The following is a 10,805-nucleotide window of genomic DNA, read 5'->3' as shown; positions in this document are numbered from 1 at the left end:
TTTTCGATTGGCACCGAACACTTGATCTAGTTCGGACATTAACCTTTTGAATAAGTTTTTTGGCTTTTCGAGCCCATGGCACTTTTAAACTATTTGTGTGTTTTCAGCACAAGTCTCGCAGTGCAACACCTGACACCTTTAGAGATTCGGCAAAAACATTCTTGGATATTGCTATATATGCATCGGTTTCAAATTGTGTCTTCGGTCAATAGTTGGGTTGCCCGGCTCCTGCGCTTGCCTCCTATGTTCTGCTTTGTTCGGCTAGGTGTGCAAAGGGAGAACCACTGCGATTGTGCTTCCAGCTCACATGGTTAAGCACCTCAGTGGAGAAAGACGAAAACTGACTGTCACAATAAGCGTAAACTGGTCGGCGATCCGATGACGGCGTTAAACGACGGGCCATTCATAACAATGGCCGAAGTGTTTACGGCTTGACCTCGACTGTCGCCGAACACTACCGGGGGCTATTAAATGGCCTCCCAAACTAAATCCTCGATATTTTGCTCTTACATTGGAGCTGAGGTTTCATGATCATGCTTAGCATGACAACCCAAAGAAAGGAACCGGTAGCGGGACTATTTTCTTTGGAAGACATTTCTTCTGTTAAACAGTAATATAACATGTCTCTCCGCGTACCTTTGTTTGTTGTAAATATTTGCCCTCATAAAGGCTTTATAAAGTAGGCCAAACACTCCTCGGCTATTGGCCGAGGAGGTGGAAGCCGATGGTTGGTCAACAAAGTTTTGTACAATGCGGATCTGAGCATTAATGATGTAAAGTACTTGGATACATAGAGTCATTACACATAATTTGTGATTTTACTATGGATATCGATCCTTAATTCGGCCTCCCGTGCCCGCATTAAGGCTCGGGGGCTACTGGGCTTCGGGCTTATTATTTACAAATATTAAAGGGGCACATCGATCCCCTGATCTGGTGTTGCCACCGGACCAATGTCTCGGGGGCTTCTGCATTGCCTGTTCTATGCAGAAAATTTTAAGTGCAATACAGTTTCCGAGGAGATTTTGATCCTCAGGTTGGTCGGCCGCACCCAACCTGAGTCTCGAGGACTGAGCATGCCGCTTTTTGTGTCCCGAAGTATTCTGCCGAGCTAGGACTTTATCCTCAGACCGATTTTGCAAATCAACATGAGTCTCAGTGGCTACGGGGATCAGCGGTCTTATGTCATCCTTCACGTGCATCTCGGGTTTTAGACCGATACCCACCTTGAGGGCTACTGGCTATGTATCTCGGCAGAGAATAAGTTGCACCAATCAAAAATGTTGACAAAAATCGGCCCACATTCTGGGAGGTGCACCACCTCGGAAGCAGTCCGGCATAAAGCACGGGCGCTAGTGGCTGGCTCCATAGAGGGCATTTCTGGCATTAAGCTCGGCTTAACTCCTTCAAACTTCTTTGAACCAAGGTGATTTACGACACCTCGGATACAGTCCGGCGTTGGAGCTCGGATATAATCCGGCGTTGGAGCTCGGATACAGTCCGGCGTTGGAGCTCGGATACTGTCTGGCGTTGGAGCTCGGATACATAGTCCGGCGTTAGAGCTGGGAAGCAGTCCGGCATTGGTGCTCGGCTGCAAAAGATACCTCCAATGCAGTCCGGCGTTGGAGCTCGGACGCAAGAGGACGTTGCCGCCCGGGAACAACTTCAAACCCGAGGTGTGGCATAAAAATAACAAGGCATTGATAAAGGCCGGAAACTTAAAGGGGCTCCTCGGATACCTGACGTATAAACTTGTCGAATGCATTTCGGCGATCCTCAAGATCAAATATGAGAAGATTTGTTGAACCAGATTTCAAGACCGACGACCAAAGATGAAGAATAGTTCGGAAGAATCGAGGAGCGTCCCCAACTTGAAGACCGGTTCAGGGGGCTACTGACGGTGTCCTAGACTAGGGGGTACTCACCACGTCATCTCCCGATCAGTTGGATTGGGCCGAGGATCCCCATGGCCGTATACTCATGGGCCAGTCCGGACAGTTGCCGCATACAAGGAAGATTCCACAAGACTTGGCGATCAAGACAAGGCCTCCTCCCCCACCGGCGTATTCGGCTAGGACTCTTGTTATCCTAGGCCTCTGGTGCAGTATATAAACCAGGGCCAGGCTAGTCGATAGACATAGACAACAACAATCATACCATAGGCTAGCTTCTAGGGTTTAGCCTCTCCGATCTCGTGGTAGATCAACTCTTGTACTACCCATATCATCAATATTAATCAAGCAGGAGTAGGGTTTTACCTCCATCGAGAGGGCCCGAACCTGGGTAAACACTGTGTCCCTTGCCTCCTGTTACCATTGATCCTAAGACGCACTGCTTGGGACCCCCTACCCGAGATCTGCCGGTTTTGACACCGACAACATCCCTTAGTGCATGCTTCCGTCCCCGCTTGGGAATATGGGTTGCGTATATCATATTCACTGTTATCGCCTAGGGAGGGAACTTCTTCTGTCCTCCTGTGTTCGGCGGCCGGGGCTCTTTGTCGTCATCGCAATGCAGCCCCTTTTCCTTGTTTTCGGCATTCAACTTGTCGGCTTGTTTAAACACCCAGCATTCTCTGTTGGTGTGGTTGGCTGGTTTATCGGGGGTGCCGTGAATTTGACATGAGCGATCAAGTATGCGGTCCAAACTGGACGAGCCCGGATTGTTTCTTTTAAATGGCTTTTTCCGCTGTCCGGATTTAGAGCCTCTGAATCCGGCATTGTCTGTCGTGTCTTCGGCGTTGTCGCCATTGTTGTGACGCATGTGTCTATTGCGTCGTCGCTTGCCGTTGCTATCTCTGGCGTCTGAACCGCCGGAGTTTTTGGGTGTGATGTTGCTACGAGCCAGCCAGCTGTCCTCGCCCGCGCAAAAGCGGGTCATGAGTGTCATGAGGGCTGCCATAGATTTTGGCTTCTCTTGGCCGAGGTGTCGGGCGGGCCATTCGTCAGGGATGTTATGCTTGAAGGCTGCTAAGGCTTCGGCATCCGGACAGTTGACAATTTGGTTCTTTTTAGTTAGGAACCGAGTCTAGAATTTCCTGGCTGAATCTCTGGGCTATTGGGTTATGTGACTTAAGTCATCAGCATCCGGTGGTCGCACGTAAGTGCCCTGGAAGTTGTCAAGGAATGCGTCTTCCAGGTCCTCCCAACTGCCAATGAAGCTTGCTGGCGGGCTATTCAGCCAATGCCGAGCTGGTCCTTTGAGCTTAAGTGGTAGGTACTTTACGGCATGTAAGTCATCGCCGCGGGCCATGTGAATGTGTAGGAGAAAATCTTTAACCCATACCGCGGGGTCTGTTGTACCATCATATGATTCAATGTTTACGTGTTTAAACTCTTCTGGGAATTCATGATCCATAACTTCATCAGTGAAGCATAGGGGGTGTGCGGCGCCTCTATGCCAGGCTACATCCCGACGTAGTTCAAATGAATCTGGTCTGTTGTATTCGGCCCGGCCGGACTTTTGTATATTGTATCCAGCGTGACGGTCATCGTCACGTGTTGTGGCGCGCCCTCGTGATCTGTAGATCGATTTTGACTGTCCTACTTTGTTTTCCAATACATCTCGCATGTCCTTTGTGTAGCCCCGGGCCTTAGTATTATTGTTTGATTGGCGACGGGGTGTGGTCTGGACTTCGGGCTGGTACGCCGCCTTGTCCCGGCCACGGGGTGGCCGGTCAGCCACATCATGCGCTGGTAGTGTGCGTTTAATGCCTCCTCCTCGAGTTGAGGTAGCAACCTATGCTTTGGGTAACTTTTTGTAGGGCGCTCGAGTCCGTATTCCTCGGCGGACAGGACCTCGGTCCATCTATCAATTAGCAGATCTTGATCAGCTTGAAGCTGTTGCTACTTTTTCTTCAGGATTTTTGCAGTGGCTATAAGCCGGCGCTTGAAGCGCTCCTGCTCGACGGGATCCTCAGGCACGATGAATTCTTCGTCGCCAAGGCTCACTTCATCTTCGGAGAGAGGCATGTAATTATCATCCTCTGATTCTCCATCTGTTGCCTGTTCCTTAGGGCTAGCTTGCCCATCCTCTTGCTCGGCCTGCTCGAAGCCTGGTTGGGCGGGATTGTTTTCGTCTTCGGCACCATCCGGATTGTTATCTCTTGTGCCGGTATCACCATTTTTGCTATGGCGGGGCTTGGAGCGGCGCCTATGACGCCGGTGCCTTGATTGCTTCTCCAAGGGGTTATCTTCCGTTGCCTCATCGCCATTGCTTTCTTTGGGGGTGTCCACCATATATATATATATATCATATGATGAGGTGGCTATCCAGCGCCCTATAGGCGGTGGTTCCTGTTCTTCTCTTGCATCGTCGTCCAGACCGTCGATGTCTTCGTAGTTGAAGTTAAGCACGTCGGTTAAGTCATGACAGTGGCTATTAAGTGGGTGGTGGGTGGGGAACGAATTTCTTCGTCGCCCACTTCCCACTCGAGCCGGACATAGTTCGGCCAAGAATCTCCCGACAAGGAAAGAGACCTTAATGAATTTAGCACATCACCCAAGGGCGAGTGCTGAAAAATATCCGCGGAGGTGAACTCCATGACTGGTGCGCAATCAGATTCGATAGGCATGGACGTACGCGGTTCGGATCCTGTAGCCGGAGACAAGTTCGGGGGTCCGATGACATCATCCTCACGAGATGTGGGATCAATGTTCAGCTCCAACGCCGATAAGTGTGCGGCCTCCATGGCGGGGTCCATCCACCCATCCTCGAAAGGCGCGATCTGCTCCGGGTTGATTCCCGGGGCCGCCGCAGGTGCGATCTCCCGAACACGGTCTGATGGCAGATCTAAGTCATGCTCGTCACGACTGTCCGGCGTACCTGACATGGGCTCGAATTCGTCGAAGATCAAGTCTCCGCGAATGTCGGCAGTATAGTTCAAGCTTCCAAACCTAACATGATGGCCAGGGGCGTAGCTATCGATCTGCTCTAGGTGGCCAAGCGAGTTGGCCCATAGTACGAAGCCATCGAATATGAAGATCTGTCCGGGAAGGAAAACCTCCCCCTGGAGCGTGTCATTGAAGATGATTGAAGGAGCCATCAAGCCTTGCCGCGACGACATAGTGGAACTCTCAATGAAAGCACCAATGTCGGTGTCAAAACCGGCGGATCTCGGGTAGGGGGTCCCGAACTGTGCGTCTAAGGCTAATGGTAACAGGAGATAGGGGACACGATGTTTTACCCAGGTTTGGGCCCTCTTGATGGAGGTAATACCCTACTTCCTGATTGATTGATCTTGATGATATGAGTATTACAAGAGTTGATCTACCACGAGATCGTAGAGGCTAAACCCTAGAAGCTAGCCTATGATTATGATTGTTGTTGTCCTACGGACTAAACCCTCCGGTTTATATAGACACCGGAGGGGGCTAGGGTTACACAGAGTCGGTTACAGAGAAGGAAATCTACATATCTGAATTGCCAAGCTTGCCTTCCATGCAAAGGAGAGTCCCATCCAGACATGGGACAAAGTCTTCAATCTTGTATCTTCATAGTCCAACAGTCCAGCCAAAGTATATAGTCCGGCTGTCCGAGGACCCCTTAATCCAGGACTCCCTCAACGACCCCGACACAACGATGGAGATCAAGGTGTCGAGCCAGTGACGATGGTGATCATGGCGATGCTTTGGAGATGGAGATCAAAAGAACAAGATGATGATGGCCATATCATGTCACATATTTTGATTGCATGTGATGTTTATCCTTCATGAATTTATTTTTCTTAGAACGGCGGTAGCATTATAAGATGATCCCTTCACTAAATTTCAAGGTAAAAGTGCTCTCCCTGAGTATGCACCATTGCAAAGTTCCTCGTTTCGAAGCACCTCGTGATGATCGGGTGTGATAGACTCTACGTTCACATACAGCGGGTGTAAGACAGTTGTACACATGCAGAATACTTGGGTTAAACTTGACGAGCCTAGCATGTACAGACTTGGTCTCGGAACACTGGAGACTAAAAGGTTGAACATGAGTCATGTAGTAGATATGATCAACATAGAGATGTTCACCATTGATGACTACCCCATCTCACGTGATGATCGGACATGGGTTAGTTGATTTGGATCATGTATCACTTAGATAACTTGAGGGATGTTTATTAAGTGGGAGTTCATTAGTAATTTGATTAATTGAACTTAATTTATCATGAACTTAGTCTTAATAGTTTTGCATATATATATGTTGTAGATCAATGGACCGAGCTACCATTCCCCTGAATGTTAATGCACTCCTAGAGAAAGCTAAGTTAAAGGATGATGGTAGCAACTACACGGACTGGGTCCATAACTTGAGGATTATCCTCATTGCTGCATAGAAGAATCATGTCCTTGATGCACCACTAGGTGACATGCCTGCTGCAGGAGCTACTGCAGATGTTATGAACGTCTGGCAGGCTCGATCTGATGACTACTCTATAGTTCAGTGTGCCATGCTTTACGGCTTAGAACCGGGACTTCAAAGACGTTTTGAACGTCACGGAGGATATGAGATGTTCCAAGAGTTGAAGTTAATATTTCAAGAAAATGTCCATGTTGAGAGATATGAAGTCTCCAACAAATTCTATAGCTGCAAGATGGAGGAGAACAGTTTTGTCAGTGAACACATACTCAAGATGTTTGGGTATCATAACCACTTGACTCAGCTGGGAGTTGATCTTCCAGTTGATTGTGTTATTGACAGAGTTCTTCAGTCACTACCACGAGGCTACAAAGGCTTCATGATGAACTATAATATGCACGCGATGAATAAAACAATTCCCGAGCTCTTCGCAATGCTTAAGGACGCGGAGGTAGAAATCAAGAAGGAGCATCAAGTGTTGATGGTTAACAAGACCACTAGTTTCAAGAAAAGGGCAAGGGAAAGAAAGGGAACTTCAAGAAGAATGGCAAGCAAGTTGCCACTCCCGGGAAGAAGCCCAAAGTTGGACCTAAGCCTGAAACTGAGTGTTTCTACTACAAAGGGAATGGTCACTAGAAGCGGAACCGCCCCAAATACTTGGAGGATAAGAAGGATGGCAAAGTGAACAAAGGTATATTTGATATACATGTTATTGATGTGTACCTTACTAATGCTTGTAGTAGCACCTGGGTATTTGATACTGGTTTGGTTGCTCATATTTGTAACTTGAAGCAGGAGCTGTAGAATAAACAAAGATTGGCTAAGGACGAGGTGATGATGCACCTCGGGAATGGTTCCAAGGTCGATGTGATCGCCATCGACATGCTACCTCTACATCTACGTTCAGGATTAGTTTTAGACCTCAATAATTGTTATTTAGTGCCCACGTAGAGTATGAACATTATATCCGGATCTTGTTTATTGCAAGATGGTTATTCATTTAAATAGGAGAATAATGTGTTGGGTAACATTGCATGGAAAACATAAAAATTTCTATGCACACGTAATGATCTATCCATGGAGATGCATAGCAACAAAGGAGCAGAGTGTGTTTACGTACCCTCATAGACCATAAGCGGAAGCGTTTCACAACGCGGTTGATGTAGTCAAACTTTCTTCGCGATCCAACCGATCAAGTATTGAATGTACGACACCTTCGTGTTCAGCACACGTTCAGCTCAGTGATGTCCGCGCCTTCTTGATCCAACAAGACAGCAAGGTAGTAGATGAGTTCTGATAGCACGACGGCGTGATGATGGTGATGGTGAAGTGATCTCCACAGGGCTTCGCCTAAGAACTAAGAAAATATGACCGGGGGTGTAAACGGTAGAGGGGGGTGCCGCACACGGCTAAGCAATTGTCTGTTCTCTACTAGGCGCCCCGCTCCCACATATATATAGGTGGGAGGGAGGGAGTAGCATCCAAGGGGGCGCCCAAGTAGAAGGAATCCTACTTGGGGTCTCTCCCAAGCCGCGCCCCCTTTCCTTATTTGGAGCGCCGGAGGAAGGGAGGGGGAGGTGGCACCCCCTTTCCTTTCTCTCCTGAGGAGGGAAAGGAAGGAGGGGCCACACCTCCCCTTTCCTTCCCCTTAGGGCCGGTCAACCATGGGAGGGGCGCACCAGCCCCCTTGTGGGCTGGTCTGTCCCCTTCTTTGGCCCATAAGGCCCATATCTTGCCGGGGGGTGCCCGAAACCCATTCTAGTGACCCGATTCCTTCCCGTTACGTCCTGAAACACTTCCGGTGTCCAAATACCATCATCCTATATATATATACACACCTCTTGACCATTTCTAGACTCCTCGTCATGTCCGTGATCTCATCCGAGACTCCGAACAACATTCGGACACCAAAATATATAACTCATATAACATTATATCATCAATGAATGTTAAGCGTGCGGACCCTAGGGGTTCGAGAACTATGTAGACATGACCGAGACACCTCTCCAGTCAATAACCAATAGCGGAACCTGGATGCCCATATTGGATCCTACATATTCTACGAAGATCTTTATCGGTGAACCGTTATGACAACATACATAATTCCCTTTGTCTATCGATACATTACTTGCCCGAGATTCGATCGTTGATATCTTCATACCTAGGTTAATATCACTACTGGCAAGTCCTTTACTTGTTCCTTAATACATCACCTCATGACTAACTCCTTAGTCATTTGCTTGCAAGCTTATGATGTGTATTACCGAGAGGGCCTAGAGATACCTCTCCGATACTCGGAGTGACAAATCCTAATCTCGATCTATGACAACTCAACAAACACCTTCGAAGATACCTGTAGAGCATATTTATGATCACCCAGTTACGTTGTGACATTTGATAGCACACAAGGCATTCCTCCGGTTTCCGGGAGTTGCATAATCTCATAGTAGAAGGAATATGTATTTGCCATGAAGAAAGCAATAGCAATAAATTAAACGATCATTATGCTAAGCTAATGGGTGGGTCTGGTCCATCACATTAATCTCCTAATGATGTGATCCCGTTATCAAATGACAACACATGACCATGGTATGGAAACCTTAACCATCTTTGATCAACGAGCTAGTCTAGTAGAGGCTAACTAGGGACACGGTTTTGTTTATGTATTCACACATGTATTTAAGTTTCCAATCAATACAATTCTGGCATGAATAATAAACCTTTATCGTGAATAAGCAAATATAAAATAACAACTTTATTATTGCCTCTAGGGCATATTTCCTTCAGTCTCCCACTTGCACTAGAGTCAATAATCTAGTTCACATTGCCATGTGATTAATATCCATAATTCACATCGCCATGTGACTAATACCCAAAGAGTTTACTAGAGTCAATAATCTAGTTCACATCGCCATGTGATTAGCACCCAAAGAGTACTAAGGTGTGATCATGTTTTGCTTGTAAGAGAGGCTTAGTCAACGAGTCTGCCACATTCAGATCTGTATGTATTTTGCAGATTTCTATGTCTACAATGCTCTGCATGAAGCAACTCTAGCTAATTGCTCCTGCTTTCAATACGGATCCAGAATGAGACTCAAAGTCATCCGGATTGGTGTTAAAGCTTCCATCGACGTAACTCTTTACGAGGAACTCTTTATCACCTCCATAATCAAGAAACATTTCCTTAGTCCTCTTTAGGTACCTAAAGATAATTTGACCGCTCACTAGTACAACAAGGTGCTATACAAACGGTTTTTAACCCCTTTCTGCGACGGTGTTCGGAACCATCACCTAGTGAGTGTGGGCGATTAGGGGGTCCTTCCCACATGACCCAGAAACTGTTAGGGATATGCCCTCCTAGCACACACGCTCGGCAAAATGAGGTCGTGTGCGCTGTCGAGTGGTCCACTCCTTGATCACTATTGTACCCCCTTGTCAAACTCATGGCAAGGCACACAACAGGTCTGCTACACCGCAGGGCATACTTTATAGAACCTACGGCTGAGGCATAGGGAATGACTTTCATTTTCTCTCTATATTCTCTGTGGTTGGGCTTTGAGTCTTACTCAACTTCACTCCTTGCAACACAGGCAAAAGAACCCTTTCTTTGACTGATCCATTTTGAACTTCTTCAAAACTTTTCCAAGGTTTGTACTTTGTGAAAGTCCTATTAAGCATCTCGATCTATCCCTATAGATCTTGATGCCCATTATGTAAGAAGCTTCATCGAGGTTTTTCATTGAAAAACTCTTTTTCAAGTATCCTTTTATGATATCCAGAAATTCTATATCATTTCCAATCAACAATATGTCATCCACATATAATATCAGAAATGCTACAAAGCTCCCACTCACTTTCTTGTAAATACAGGCTTCACCGTATGTCTGTATAAACCATATGCTTTGATCACCTCATCAAAGCATATATTCCAACTTCGAGATGCTTGCACCAGTCCATAGATGGATCGCTAGAGCTTGCACACTTTGTTAGCACCTTTAGGTTGACAAAACCTTCTGGTTGCAAAATATACAACTCTTCTTTAAGAAATCCATTAAGGAATGTAGTTTTGACGTTGTCGGTGTTCTGGATACGGGGGTACCCAGACTTGCCTGCCTGTGGCCCACTGCATGGCTCCATCGACGGCCTGGTACAACCCAGCTTCAGCATCAATAACTCAATACCCTCACGAGGGTCCAAGCCTCGCGAGGCGGGCAACGCCAAGACCTCCAAGGGGATCGGCCTCCTTAGGCTGGCTCCCGAGGAGCAGAGAATTCTATGCAAGGTGCACATCACGAGGCTCAGGTGACGTGAGCCATGACGACCAAGGCCAGGCGGGCGCCAGCGGGCGCAGAGTACCAGTTTCCTCTTTGATGCAAAGGAGGCAAGCAGAAGGCACGGAGTCCCGAGGAATCAGCCAAATGTTTCCATTCTGGTGCAACAAGACCAAGACCGCCAGGACGGTG

Source organism: Triticum aestivum, chromosome 3B, assembly GCF_018294505.1.
Source record: "Triticum aestivum cultivar Chinese Spring chromosome 3B, IWGSC CS RefSeq v2.1, whole genome shotgun sequence".
Lineage (NCBI taxonomy): Eukaryota > Viridiplantae > Streptophyta > Magnoliopsida > Poales > Poaceae > Triticum > Triticum aestivum.
Note: the sequence above shows the minus strand (reverse complement) of the source record.